Consider the following 13,789-nt stretch of genomic DNA (forward strand, 5'->3'; position numbering starts at 1 on the left):
CAAGCCTTTCCTCTTAACAAGCTCACTGCCACCATTTCCCCCTCCCTCAGCAAACTAACCATTCTTCTGTTTTGCAAAGAAAATTATAGTCAGGAGGAAAAATTCCCTCATCATCCTTTTCTTCTCCACCTGAACCCCACGCCTTCTTCCACCTCCCTCCATTTTCATTTCAGAGGGCAAGCGTGAAAGGTGAACCCGCCTGTATCCTCGAGACCACATCCCCCCACCCACTCCGGGTTTCTGCTCTGGTGACTGCTGTTCATTTCTCCTACATGTTTATCTCTGCCTTGTTACGGTTTGCCATCACCATTTCTACATGCTCAGGAACCTCTCCCGCTTTAGAATAATAGCTTTATAAGAATACTCTCTCAATGCCATGCTCATAGGTTCTCAAACTCAAACAGCAGGAGATTTTGAAAGCAGATGCCTCGGCCACATCACAGAACAATTAACAGAGTCTGTGGTGGTGGTGAGCCCCGGAATCAATATGTTTTGAAACTTCCCGAGGTGATTCTATCACCAACCAGGGTTGAAAATCATTGCTATTGTCTTATTGCTTCCCTTCCTGCCATAGAAAATCTATTTAAAATTAGCCCAAGATACTGTCTCTGTTTCCTGTCCTCTTACTGACTCCTCAATCCAATGCCATCCAGCTTTGTTCTATCAATTTACTAAAATTGCTTTGAAAATTTCACTAGTAACGCTCTATATCTAAATCCAGCTGACACTCCACTTGACTCCTGGAGCATTTGATAGCATTGACTGCGCCTTCCTTCTTGCAATGGCCTCTCTGGCTCCCGTGATACCAGCCTTTGTTGCTTATTCTGTATTTATTCCTTTTCAGCCTCTTTTATGGGCTTCCTTCCTTCAGCCACGTTTTTGGATATTGGTGTCCCTAGCATTTCATTCTCTTTTCTCCCTGGCTGAGTCAATCTATTATTTCCATCTCTATAATGGTGTTTCCTAATTTCCATTTTTAGCCCAACCTTTTTCAAGCTCCACATCCTTCTCTTCCACTACCTGTTGAATGTCTCACATGCCTGTTCCTTAAACCAGATTTGCCTCTTTTACTCTGCATCTCCTCATATGACCTCATCAGGATACCCAATCCTGAAATCTAGGGTCAGTTTTGTTTATTTCTCTAACTCTCTTTCACATGGAATTGGTCACTGGGTTCTGAACAATTCCACAGCCTAAATACTTATTGAATCTCTCTGCTTCTCTCCCATTCCCCAGATCATAGTCACTGTCTTAGCTCAGGTCTTCATTTCTCTCTTAGATCGCTTTCTTAGTCTCACCTCCTTTAAGCCATTCTCCACGCTATCATCACAGTGATTTCTCTATAAAATCTGACCGTACATTTTCTCCTTAAAGCTGACCTTTCAAAGACTCTCTGTGGCACAGATATTGAAATCCAAGGTCCTCGAGATGTGTGTGGTTGTTACAGTTGGATAGAAATATGACTTACAGAAAAATGCCAATAGATGCAGGTATGGGATGAGTGCTTCTTTAATGTAGGCAAAGACAAGATTTTCAACACACAGAGCAGGAGGGTGGAAAGACCAACTTCCCTGACCTTCAGGTCCCATGACTTGAGCTTCAGGTTCCATGAAGGCGCCCCACTGCTCCAACAGGTCCTGGAGATGATCCCTTTTTGCAGTTTTGGTTTGTTTTTATTTCCCTATCAAGTGAAGTAGAGATGCTGGTTATGTGCATGTCTGACCACCAAGTGCCAGTAAAGGATAATAATGCCAACACACATTTTGGGGTACTTCCTTCAAGGATGGCAGAATCCAAAGTCGATTTTGCACGTTTTCTTCCCCCAGCCTCACTGCCAGGGAGGTCCAGCCTTAATGCCTGTTCAGTCTATTCTGAAGCCTGGCCTCTGCCTCTGCCTCTCTCTCCAGCCTCATTTTCTGCTGTGCCCTACCTCACACCATACGCTCCAGCCACACTGAAGTACCTGCAGGTATATAAATGTGTCATCATTCCTTTTGCATCATTGCATTTGTCCGTATAGCTCCTCATGCATGGAGCCTGGATATTTCCTTCTTATCCTTCAAGATTCACTCAGCATATATTCAAATTGATGACATTAATTTAAAGATGACAGATTATGTTGAGTCGCTTAAATAGCTTTTCATTGGCAATGTGAATATGGTATTGACAGTTTCAGGGAAAGATCTTTTGAGTGTATTGTCAGTGTTATGATGGAAAAAATCTTTTCAAATTCTGACAACTGCAAAATTTTTTTATCTGCATCATGATAGTTAAGACTATGAACTTGAGAAGCCAACATGAGTGGGTTAAAATTCTGTTCCTACCATTTATTAGCTAGGGACTCAGGCAAGTTATTAATATCCCTGTGCCCCCAGCTTCCTTATTTACAAAATGGGAGGATAATAGATACATCACAGTGTTGCTATCATGATTAAATTATCTTATAAAAGTAAACTTTTATGAGCGTTTGATGTTTTCATGGGTATTATACAAGAGAGGAAACATCACTTAGCATAAAACTTTTTTTATTAATCCATCTCTTTCTGTACATTTTTCATTAAGGACCACTTAAGGAAACAAAACTTTAAACCATATTGATCCTTATACAAGCATAAACTCAGGTATTAAACTTTTATGACAGCACCTCTAGATGAGATGGGCTCATCTCTCAGGGGATCTTGTGTCTGCAATTTTGCCTTGTCTTCACTAGATGGAACTACTATTAGTTGAACCAGCTGGACCTTAAGAGTCAAGAAGTTGAGAAAGCTAAGGTTAATTGAATTTCTCCAAGAATAATAACCCACAGGCAAGTTTGCTTAGTATAAAATGAAATAAACGCCTTCCTTAAAACTTTGCTTAAAAAAGATGCATAATAAAATTAAATGCAGCATTATCTCCCTCCCTCCCACCCTCCCTATCCCACCCCTCTAGGTGGTCACAAAACACCGAGCTGATCTTCCTGTGCTATGCAGCTGCTTCCCACTAGCTATCTATTTCACGTTTGGTAGTGTATATATGTCCATGCCACTCTCTCACTTCATCCCAGCTTACCCTTCCCCCTCCCCGTATCCTCAAGTCCATTCTCTAGTAGGTCTGTGTCTTTATTCCCCTTTCACCCCTAGGTTCTTCATGACATTTTTTTTCCCCCTTAGATTCCATATATATTTGTTAGCATACGGTATTTGTCTTTCTCTTTCTGACTTACTTCACTCTGTATGACAGACTCTAGGGGGCCTCTGGATCTTGAAGGGAAGTCCTCCACAGGAGGTCCTCACATCTTAGGGGACACCAGGTGGCTGATGTTTACACATATGGGGGCGGTAAGTGACAGGTCCTGGGAGTGGCTAGAGCCTTGACTGTCCTCTGCTGTTGGGGAGATGCTGCCAGAAGCTAGAGAGAGCGAGTCCCTTCTCCCCTTCTCCTACCAATCTTTCAGCAATGCCTCCTTCTGGCAAAACCCAAAAGGAAGCCAGGCATCAAGGAATTCTGGGATATGAAGTATGCAGGCAGCCAGCCCCACAGTCTCAGAGTAGAGCAGAGGTTGGCAAAGTACAGCCCACAGGCCAAATTTAGCCCCCTTTCATGTGGCCCACAATTTAAGAATAATTTTACATTTTTAAATGTTGAAAATAATCAAAAGAAGAATAATATTTTTGACATGTAAAAATTATATAAAATTCAAATTTCAGTGTCCATGAATCCCAGCCAGGTTCATTGGTTTATGTGTTGCCTATGGTTACTTTTGTGCTACAGTGGCAGTGTTGAGCCTTTGTGACAAATACTTAGGCCCGCAAAACCTAAAATATTTACTATTTGGCCCTTTACAGAAAATGTGTACCACCCCTGCAGTATGGTTTAGAGAGTGTTTTGGGGGCTGAGAGATAATAAGTAAGATAATAAATGACCCCCTGCAGAACAAAAATGATGACTGAAGGAGTTAGTATGTGTAAAGTACTTATTAGAGATTTTTAACATACAGCAAATACTTAACCCATTACGAGTGCTGTATATCAGACACTAGGCTAGGTTTTGGGGCGTCAGAGATGAATAAGGCATAGTTATGACTTCCAGGAGATCCCAGCTCGGTAGTGGTGGAAATTGGGTAAGAAAAAAAATCAAAGCAATATAATAAATGCATTATTAATATCCTACTGTTTGCCCTTGCTGTTCTGGGCTGCAGGAGAGATGCCACAAAAATAAGGCCTCAGGCATTTCCTATACTAGAACAGGTATGGTCCCACCATACCCCCCATATACTGCTAGTGTAAATATTTGCCTTAGGACCTGTCTTTCCTCTAAAGTGAGGCGGCCATCTCCAGATCTCCAGAGTCTTATCTATTATACAGTTGACAATAGGCACCTGTATATATGTGTGTTGAATGACTGAAAGAACAAATTGGGATTAAGCAATGTTCCATTCAGAAGGCACCTTCTCATCTAGTCCAGTCTCTTCAAATGGAGAAATTGAGTTTCAAAGAGTTTATGCAGCTCACCCTCTGGGTGGTTGGATTAAGGAAAAACCTGCCTTTTCAGAGCAGGTATAGCCTGATGCCAAGGCACATGGCTTGGTGGGCAGAGCTCAGACCAGAATTTCAGCCCTTGCTCACCCCTCTTCATCTGGAGGCCTTGTGCAGTACGTAACTTGTACAACCTTACAGGGAAGTCCCAACCTGCCTGCATCAGATCTTTCTCCAGTGTCTGCCTCCCTGCACCCATAAGCCTCTAGTTTCAATTCCTCTACCTTTTCCAAAACATCCCTTGAGGCGCAGGTGGGTGGGGGAGATGATGTATTTACAGCTTGGTGTTTGAGAAAGATCCCATAGTGAAAGGGATCCTAAATCTTTCTGCAATTGGGCTGCACACTAATCACTTCCAGGTCCTGGGGCTGGCAGCTGACATGGCTCTAAGTAGCCGGCTGTCACGCCCTCGCATACATATTCCTGTTGTCAGAATTAATAAGGTACAATTGCTTGGGGCCTTGTTACCCAAGAATTAAACTTTGGATTTTATCGTGCAACCTCGAGGATGCTTTTATGGAACCAGAAGCGTTTGGCCATTAAGTACTGCTAATATTCATTGTTCCCACATGGGTGCTTCACATCCTGCTCCATTCACAGTGTGATTAAGGAATTAATTGATTTGGATGAGATTGGCACATGCTCTTGACAATAAAATGATGAGTCCTTTATGAAGCTGTGCATATAGTGGGCTTGCTGCCGCCCTCAAGGCTGGTAAGTGGGAGCTCATGGGCGTTTGGGACCAAGCCCAGATCACAGTGACACTTGCCTCTGGCCAAAGAAATCTGTAGATCCTCCAAGAGGCTTCAGAGTCCAGCTCTTCCTCCTTCCAGTTCCCTCCCCCTTCCCTTTCTTCCTCCCTCTTTCTCTCTCTCTTGCTTCCTCCTTTCTAATTTATATCTTCCCTTTCCCAGATTTCTACCTAACACACTCTCTCCCTCCCTCCCTTCTTTCTACTCTTCCCTCCCTCTCTTCTTCCTTCTCTCCCTTCCCCGATATCTTATTAAAACACCCATTTTCATTCTCTGCCTTAAATTTCTAGGAATCCCTTAACCTCACTTGAGCCTGATCTGCTTTTCTGTTGGGAGAATTTCGTTCCCCAAAACAGAGGCCCACTCAAACTGGCCCACCCAAGAGCGGTCCTAATAAGACAAACACGTGGAGTTGTAAGGAGACCAGAACCTCTTAATTCTAGAACAGAGCCTCTAACAGGGTCAGGCCTCGTGGATACAGGCCTTGGATAGGACGGAAGTTCTGGATTTCAGGTGCCTGCAGTTTGTGGTGAAAACATATAATAATGTTTACTGAGTGTTTCCTGTGTACCAGGCACTGTGCTAAGTGCTTTATGTGGTTTATAGATCACTGACTCCGATAGGAGAGACAGGGGCTCAGAGAGGTTGCCTGCCTTGCACTATGGAACTCAGCAAGTAAGTGACTGAGTGGGAACTCAAACTCAGACAGCCTTTCCCACCTGGTACTTGGTCCATGTTCTATGGAGTACGTTGACATTAACCTAACTCATATACACTCAGCCTACACACGGTTTATCAGGGTGCTACTGGCCCCATGTCAGCCTCATTACTGATCAGATCTTCTCCCAGTGCTGTCTGGCAGCCTCTTCCAACCTCCCTTGTCTCCATGTGCGGTCATGTGACTCTCTCTCCCTAACGGAATGTGAATAGAAGTGATGTGTGTGAATTCTAGGTCAAGGTGGCTAAAAAGTGGATGTGCTTTTCCTCTCTTTTCCCTTCTCTCTGGAGACAGAGGAACTTTGATTCTCTAGGGGCTTGTAGAGGTTAATATGCAAGAAGCTTGGGTCCCTACACCACCACATGGAGGAGTGCTCCCCACCCACCAGGATATCTGAAATATCACATGAGCAAAAAATGATCTCCCATTTCATTAAGCCTCTGCCATTTTGAATTTATTTGTTACAGCATCTGGAGTTACCTGAACAAATACAGTTTGCAAACCGCACATAGGAAGATAGGGTTGTTGGCAAGGGATCTCAAGCAATGCTTTATCCATGACTCAGGACCTCTTGCAGATCAGACAGCAAGGACACTGGCAATGACCATGATGTAACTCATTTGAGGCAGACCTTTGCACTCTGGTCTTCATACACTGCCCTTAATCAAGAGTGATATGAAGCGAAGGAGGGAGATGCAGCTGTGGAGGAGAGGGAATTGCTTTCCTGTGAGAGAAGGGCCACAGCTAGGTTGCCTTAAGGGAAATAAAGTGATATTCCTTTTCTTTCTGACTTTGAGGATGAAAGCTAATACCTATTACACTAAAAAAACAAGCCACGTCATATCATGTCTCTGCTTGAAACCGGTGGCTTCTCAGTTCACTCCTAATAAAAGCCAAAGTCCTTACTTCGGAACATAATCTGTTCCCCTCTGCTTTTACCTCCCATCACTCTCCTTGCTGTTGCTTGTACATGTTCCTGTCTCAGGGATTTTGCATTTGTTTCTTCTGCTTAGAATACTTCTCCCACTTATCCTCATGGTTTTCTCTCACCTCCTTTAAGTCTTCTCATGTATCACCTTTCAACACCATCCCTGCCAACTGTATTTGAAATTATACCTCTTACCCCACTCTACTATTCCCCTAATATGTTATCAAACTTATTTGTTTACTCATTGTCTCTTCACCAGATTGTGAATTTCATAAGTCGAAGATTTTTTATTTTTGTTTACTATTGTACACCGGATCCTGGGATAGTGTTTGGAATATCATAGGCACTTCACAAATACTTGTTGTCTAACCACATTCTGTCCTATATTGAGATGCTGTTCAGTGGCACTGCTGTTGACTGTGTTAGTGAACAAATAAATGAATTGATGAATGGATGTATGGGTGGATGGGTGGAAGGATGGATGACTAGTTGGACCAGTTTCCCTATTAATCATCTCACAGTGTAGGTTTGGGCTTGCCCCCATGTCACGCCTCACACATGACACGTGGTAGACCAAAATAATTGGGTGGATTATTATTGTTTTTGATTTTAAATTAATAAAATTTATTTTTAGAGCAATTTTAGTTTTATAGAAAAACTGAGCAGAAAGTACAGAGAGTTCCCATATACCCCATCTTCACACATTCACCACCTGCTCCAGTATCGATATCCTGCACCACAGTGGTAGCTTTCTTACAGTCAATGAACCTACACTGACACATTATTTAATATCTCCTAAAGTCCATAGCTTACATTAGGGTTTACTCTTGGTGTTGTGCATTCTATGGGTTTGGACAAATGTATCATGACATGTATCCACTATTGTAGTATGACACAGAATAGTTTCACTGCTCTAAAATTTGTTTTCTGCTTATTTATTCCTTCCTGTCCCCCTAACCCCTGGCAACCACTGATCCTTTTACTGTCTCCATAGTTTTGTCTTTTTTCCAGAATGTCATATAGTTGGAATCATACAGGATGTAGCCTTTTCAGATTGGTTTCTTTTAATTAGTAATATGCATTGAAGTTTCCTCCATGTCTTTCAATGGTTTGATAGCCCATGTCTTTTTAGTGCTAAATAATCCTCATTTTTGAATGTACCACAGTTTATTTATTCACTTTTTGAAGGACATTTTGGTTGTTTTGGCAGTTATGAACAAAACTGTTACAAACATCTGTGTGAAGATTTTTTTTAATTTATATTTTATTTTTTATTTAGAATAATTTTTTATTGGAGTATAGTTGCTTTACCATATTTTGTTAGTTTCTACTGTATAGCAAAGTGAGTCAGCAATATGTATACATATATCCCCTCTTTTTTGGATTTCCTTCCCATTTAGGTCACCAGAGCATTGAGTAGAGTTCCCTGTGCTATATAGTAGGTTCTCATTAGTTATCTATTTTATACAAAGTATCAGTAGTGTACATATGTCAATCCCAATCTCCCAGTTCATCCCCCCCACCCCCGCCTTTCCCCCTTGGAATCAATATGTTTGTTCTCTACGTCAGTGTCTCTATTTCTACTTTGTAAATAAGATCGTCTATACCAATTTTTTCAGATTCTATATATATGCGTTAAGATATATTTGTTTTTCTCTTTCTGACTTACTTCACTCTATATGACAGTCTCTTGGTCCACCCACATCTGTACAAATGACCCAATTTCGTTCTTTTTTATGGCTGAGTAATATTCCATTGTATATATGTACCACATCTTCTTTATCCATTTGTCTGTTGATGGGTATTTAGGTTGCTTCCATGTCCTGGCTATTGTAATGTGTGAAGATTTTTGTGTGGATCTAAACTTTCAACTTTTGGCATAAATACCAAGTAGTAAAATTGCTGGATTATATGGAAAGAGTATGTTTTATTTTGTAAGAAACTGCCAAACTGTCTTCCAAAGTGGCAACACCATTTTGCATTCCCACCAGCAATGAGAGTTCTTGCTTTTCCACATCCTCACCAGCATTTGGTGTTGCCAGTTTTTTGGATTTTGGTCACTCTAATAAGTGTGTAGTGACATCTCATTGTTGTTTTAATCTGCAATTCCCTAATGACATATGATGATGAACATATTTTCATATGCTTACTTGCTACCTGTATACTTTGGTGAGGTGTTACTTTGGCCTGTTTTTAGATTGGGTTGTTAGTTTTCTTATTGTTGAGTTTCAAGAGTTCTTCATATATTTTGGATAACAGTCTTTTATTAGATATGTCTTTTGCAAATATTTTTTTCCCCAGTCTATGGCTTGTTTTCTCATTTTCTTGAAATTCTCCTTCACAGAACAGAAGTTTTTAGTTTTAGCAGGTAAAGGCATAGTCATGATACATGACAGGTTACAGGTACTAGAATTTTAATGAAGTCCAGCTTATCAGTTATTTCTTTCATGATTGTGCATTTGGTGTTGGATCTAAAAAGTCATCACCATACCCAAGGTCAATTAGGTTTTCTCCTATTGTTATCTTTTAGGAGTTTTATAGTTTTGCACTTTACATTTAGGTCTATGACCCATTTTGAGTTAATTTTTGTGAAGTGTGTAAGGTCTATGTTTTGATCCATTTTGTGTCATGTGGTTGTTCAGTTTCTCCAGCACCTTTGGTGTAAAAGATTATATTTGCTCCATTATATTGCTTTTGCTTCTTTGTCAAAAATTAGTTGACTGTATTTTTCTGGGTCTATTTCTGGGTTCTCTATTCTGTTTCATTGATTTGTCTATTCTTTCACCAATAGCACACTGTCTTGATTATTCTAGCTCTATAGTAAGTCTTGAAGTTGGGTAATGTCAGTCTTAATATTATGTTGCTTATTCTGGGTCTTTTGCCTCTTCATATAAATTTTAGAATCAGTTTGTCAATATCCAAAAAATGATTTGCTAGATTTTTTTTTTTTTTTTTTTTTTTGCGGTACACGGGCCTCTCACTGTTGTGGCCTCTCCCGTTGCGGAGCACAGCCTCCGGACGCGCAGGCTCAGCAGCCATGGCTCATGGGCCTAGCCGCTCCACGGCACGTGGGATCTTCCTGGACCAGGGCACGAACCCGTGTCCCCTGCATCAGCAGGTGGACTCTCAACCACTGCGCCACCAGGGAAGCCCAGGAACACCTTTTATGTTCATGTTTCATCTGACTGTCCCTCTCCCACTGGTCTGTTCTATCTAACCATCAAGCCCCAACTAAAATATCAGCTCCTGTGACGTCTTCCCTGCCCTCAGGATGCTTATGGTCAAGCAGAAAACACAGATATTGAAGAGTAACTATTCATTCAATGTTGCAAGTGTTTAAAAAGGAAACTATCTGGTGTGAGGTAGCCTGAGCACATAGCAAGGAACCTGCACCTGTTTTGGGATGGGGGTCCCGCAGGGCTTCCTGGGAAAGTGGTATTTAATCAGAGTATGGACGAGAAATAGGATATGGCCAGATAAAGTGGGGAGGCAAGAATACTTCAGGAGGAAGAGAGAGTTTGTGTGAGGACCCTCAGGGCAGGGAGTGAGGTTGCCGTGAGAGAAGGGAGGGCACCATAAGGTGGAGCCAGATCGGGGGGACCCAGGGATCCAACCTTTGTCCTAAGGGCAACCAGAAGGTTTTAGGTGGGGACATGCTGGAGACTGGGTCATGAAAGGCAGAGCAGGTCTCTCCCTGGGATCCCACAGTAGTTTTAGCTCTGTTATCACATCTACATCCCTGCATTGCAGCTCTGTGTTTAAGCATGGTCCTTCTTTCGAGACTGTGAGTAACTCCAAGAGAAGGATGGGGTGGCCGGTGAGTGCCCCCCACCCCAGAGTGCAGGCACGGTGGAAGGAAGAAACAAACACAAGAAATTAATATTTAATAAACACAAGCTTTGTGCCAGGCACTGGGTTGGGTGTTTCACCTGCTTTGGGAGGCAAGAGGGCAGAACTTTGACAAGGATGGAGGGAGGGAGGGATGAAAGAAGGAAAGGATGCATCACTCATTTTCAGATTTACCCTAAGGACAAGATCCAGCCTGCAGCCCATAAGATTCAGATTAGATTTGAGCAAGGTCTGCTCCGTGGAGAATGCGGGATGTTAGACACTTAAGTGCATTTTCAAGGCTGGAGGAGAGTTTCCTCCTCTGGCAATTGTTAGGAGTGAGCCCAGTTCTCGTGGGGACTGAGTGGTGAAATGATTGTGCCGAGAGGCAGGGGCCAGGCTGGTGGTCCTGTGGAGTCCTCTCCCATCCCTTTCTGGGTGTGACTCAGATCCCCTGGAAGTAATTTGTCCACAAGTGCTAGGGAGAATCTACTGGGCTATTTGGGGAAGGGTATCTTGCTGAATTCAAGGTAAATGATGGGCATCAGGTGGCACCTGAAGGCCAGGTAAATTTGGGGAAAATTTCTTAACCTAATTTGCAAAATGGGGCTTGAGCGCAATGACTCTAGCGTTGCTGGAGGGAGAAATATGTCACATGTCTTACGTTCAGTGACGGTTGGGGGTCTTTTCTGTGTCTAGTGACCTATTTTGGGAATGAGGGCCAGATCCATACCTTTGACCTCTTGACAGTCTTTCTCTCCTATTCCTGCTTTCAGAGAGGAGGCGGGGGGGGGGGAGAGAGAGAGAGAGAGAAATCAAGTGTGCTCTGAGATAATTTTAATTCTTCCCCTTTCCAGAGAGAGAGAGGGAAGAGAGTACCTTTTGTTCACCTCCATGCCACTGCGCTGTGATATAGACTTTCAGAGATATTCATGTTGTGATTTATTCAATTCTTTTTCTCCGCTGATTTTAATTAAGTTCCTGAGCTGTCTCCAAGCCTGGGGAGTGGGAACAAAACATGAAACATTGAGAGCCAAATGCTTTTCCTTTGCAATTGAGTTTTTCCGAGTTCTTAAAGTGCTTCACGGGAGAGAAGGAGAGAGGCATCCAGAGGCTGAGGCATTTCCTGTGCTCCATCAGTCCCTAAATAATAAACATAAAAATTAAAATCTGGTTAAGAAAAATCACAGAAGTCATTACAGCTTGGTGGCTGATGGGGACTTTGATCAAACCTTTTATGCAATTTCACAGTTTCTGGGGGACTTCACTGAGCTGGCATTGATCTTGTTCGTGCCCGATGGGTTGTTTTCTCCCAGCAGACACGGTGCGGAGAGCACAGGACCTGCCACCTCCCAAACCAATTCCACCTTTGGATCTAAGTTCATGTCATGCTTTTTAAGGGCAATGCCATGGCAGCTTCTGGACCAGTTCCTTGGATTCCCATCAGGCACAGCCCACACCGGACCTCCAGCAGGCCTTCCCAGAGATATGGAAAGTCAGTGAGGTCCCAGAGCCAGCCTCTGATCCTTGGGCCAGAGGAAGGTCACTCAGTAGCATCTAAAAGCCAGATGGCTGACCACAAGCCTGTGGTCATGGTAATGCTGTGGAAATGGTAAGTTTGAAAATGCACACGCTTTTGGAGCCAGCCTTCGACCTAAGAAGAGAAATAGCCCGTGTATGGACTTCGGCAAAATGGTGAACCCAAGCTGGGTCTAAAGTGGGCAGCCCTGGCCAATAGTTATCACGTGGAAATCCTGGCTTGCTATGGCCGATGTTCTGAATTTTCCAAAAGCCAGAAACAAGGACTTCGAGTCATATGAAAATTTTAAAAAACACCCAAATCTTATATTTAAATATTGAAAACAAATTCCAAAAATTTAAATCACTTTGTTGGTCAAACAACATATATCTGCAGGCTGGAGTTTAGCAGTGGACACTGGTTTTCAATCCCTGACATGTTGAAGAGTGAGTGCTTTGAATCAATGTCCAGGCACCATCACCTACCAGCTGCATGATCTTGGCAAGTATTTTAACTTCCGAGTCTCCATTTATAAGGACAGTACATATAGCACGGTGTACTCACAATGTAAAGAGCCTGGTGCACAGTATGTAACCAATAAATGCTATAACGGTTGATGTCATTGTCATTGTTATCTTCTTTTTTTTGCGGTACGCGGGCCTCCCACCGCTGTGGCCTCTCCCACAGCGGAGCACAGGCTCTGGACGTGCAGGCTCAGCGGCCATGGCCCACGGGCCCAGCCACTCCGCGGCATGTGGGATCTTCCTGGACCAGGGCACGAACCCACGTCCCCCACATCGGCAGGCGGACCCTCAACCACTGCACCACCAGGGAAGCCCCTGTTATCTTCTTTATCATCACCATCATTGTGATATGGTGATTTATAATAAGATATATATATATATATATATATATATATATATATATATATTTGGTTACTGTCCCTGTTTCTGGCCAAAGAGCTCCTAAAACTCTTGGAATTTCCTAAGCTATGAGGGCAAGAAAGGTGTCTTTAGTTATGTTAACGAGGTGACTTTTGGGGGTTGATTACTAGTTGAGCCAACCTTGCCAGTAGAGGCTTTGAACTTTCAGGCCCATCCTCAGACTCCAGGGAAGGGAGGGGAGGGGCTGGAGATTGAGTTCAACCACCAATGGCCAGTGATTGAATCAATCATGCCTATGTAATGAAGTCATCGTAAAACCCAAAAGGACTGGGTTTGGAGACTTTCTGGGTCGGTGAACACATGGAGATTCAGGGAGAGTGGAGTTCTTGGAGAGGAATGGAAGGTCTGCACCCCTTCTCACATACCCTGCCCTGTGCCTCTCTTCCCCCTGGCTGTTCCTGAGTTAAATGCTTCTATAACTCACTGGTGATCTAATAAGTAAATTGTTTCTCTGAGTTCTGTGAGCCACTCTGGCAAATTGATCAAACCCAAGGAGGGGGCTGTTGGAACCTCTGGATGTATAGTCAGTCACAGTGGTAAGTCAGAAGCCCAGGTGACAACTTGGACTCCAGATTGGTCTCCA

At 43.0% G+C, this 13,789-nt stretch overlaps 1 long non-coding RNA gene across 1 annotated transcript in view; it reads left to right on the forward strand.

The window, feature by feature from the left end:
- LOC308629153 overlaps positions 1-12,838 on the forward strand; it is a 111,617-nt gene extending 98,779 nt beyond the window's left edge. Inside the window, exon 3 of the long non-coding RNA XR_014017633.1 lies at positions 12,060-12,838. This is a non-coding gene — a long non-coding RNA (uncharacterized lncRNA). The remainder of the gene's footprint in view (positions 1-12,059) is intronic.
- The last annotated feature ends 951 nt before the right edge of the window (positions 12,839-13,789 follow it).

This window comes from Mesoplodon bidens (genome assembly GCF_964165515.1).
Source record: "Mesoplodon bidens genome assembly, chromosome: 15".
Taxonomy (NCBI): Eukaryota; Metazoa; Chordata; class Mammalia; order Artiodactyla; family Ziphiidae; genus Mesoplodon; species Mesoplodon bidens.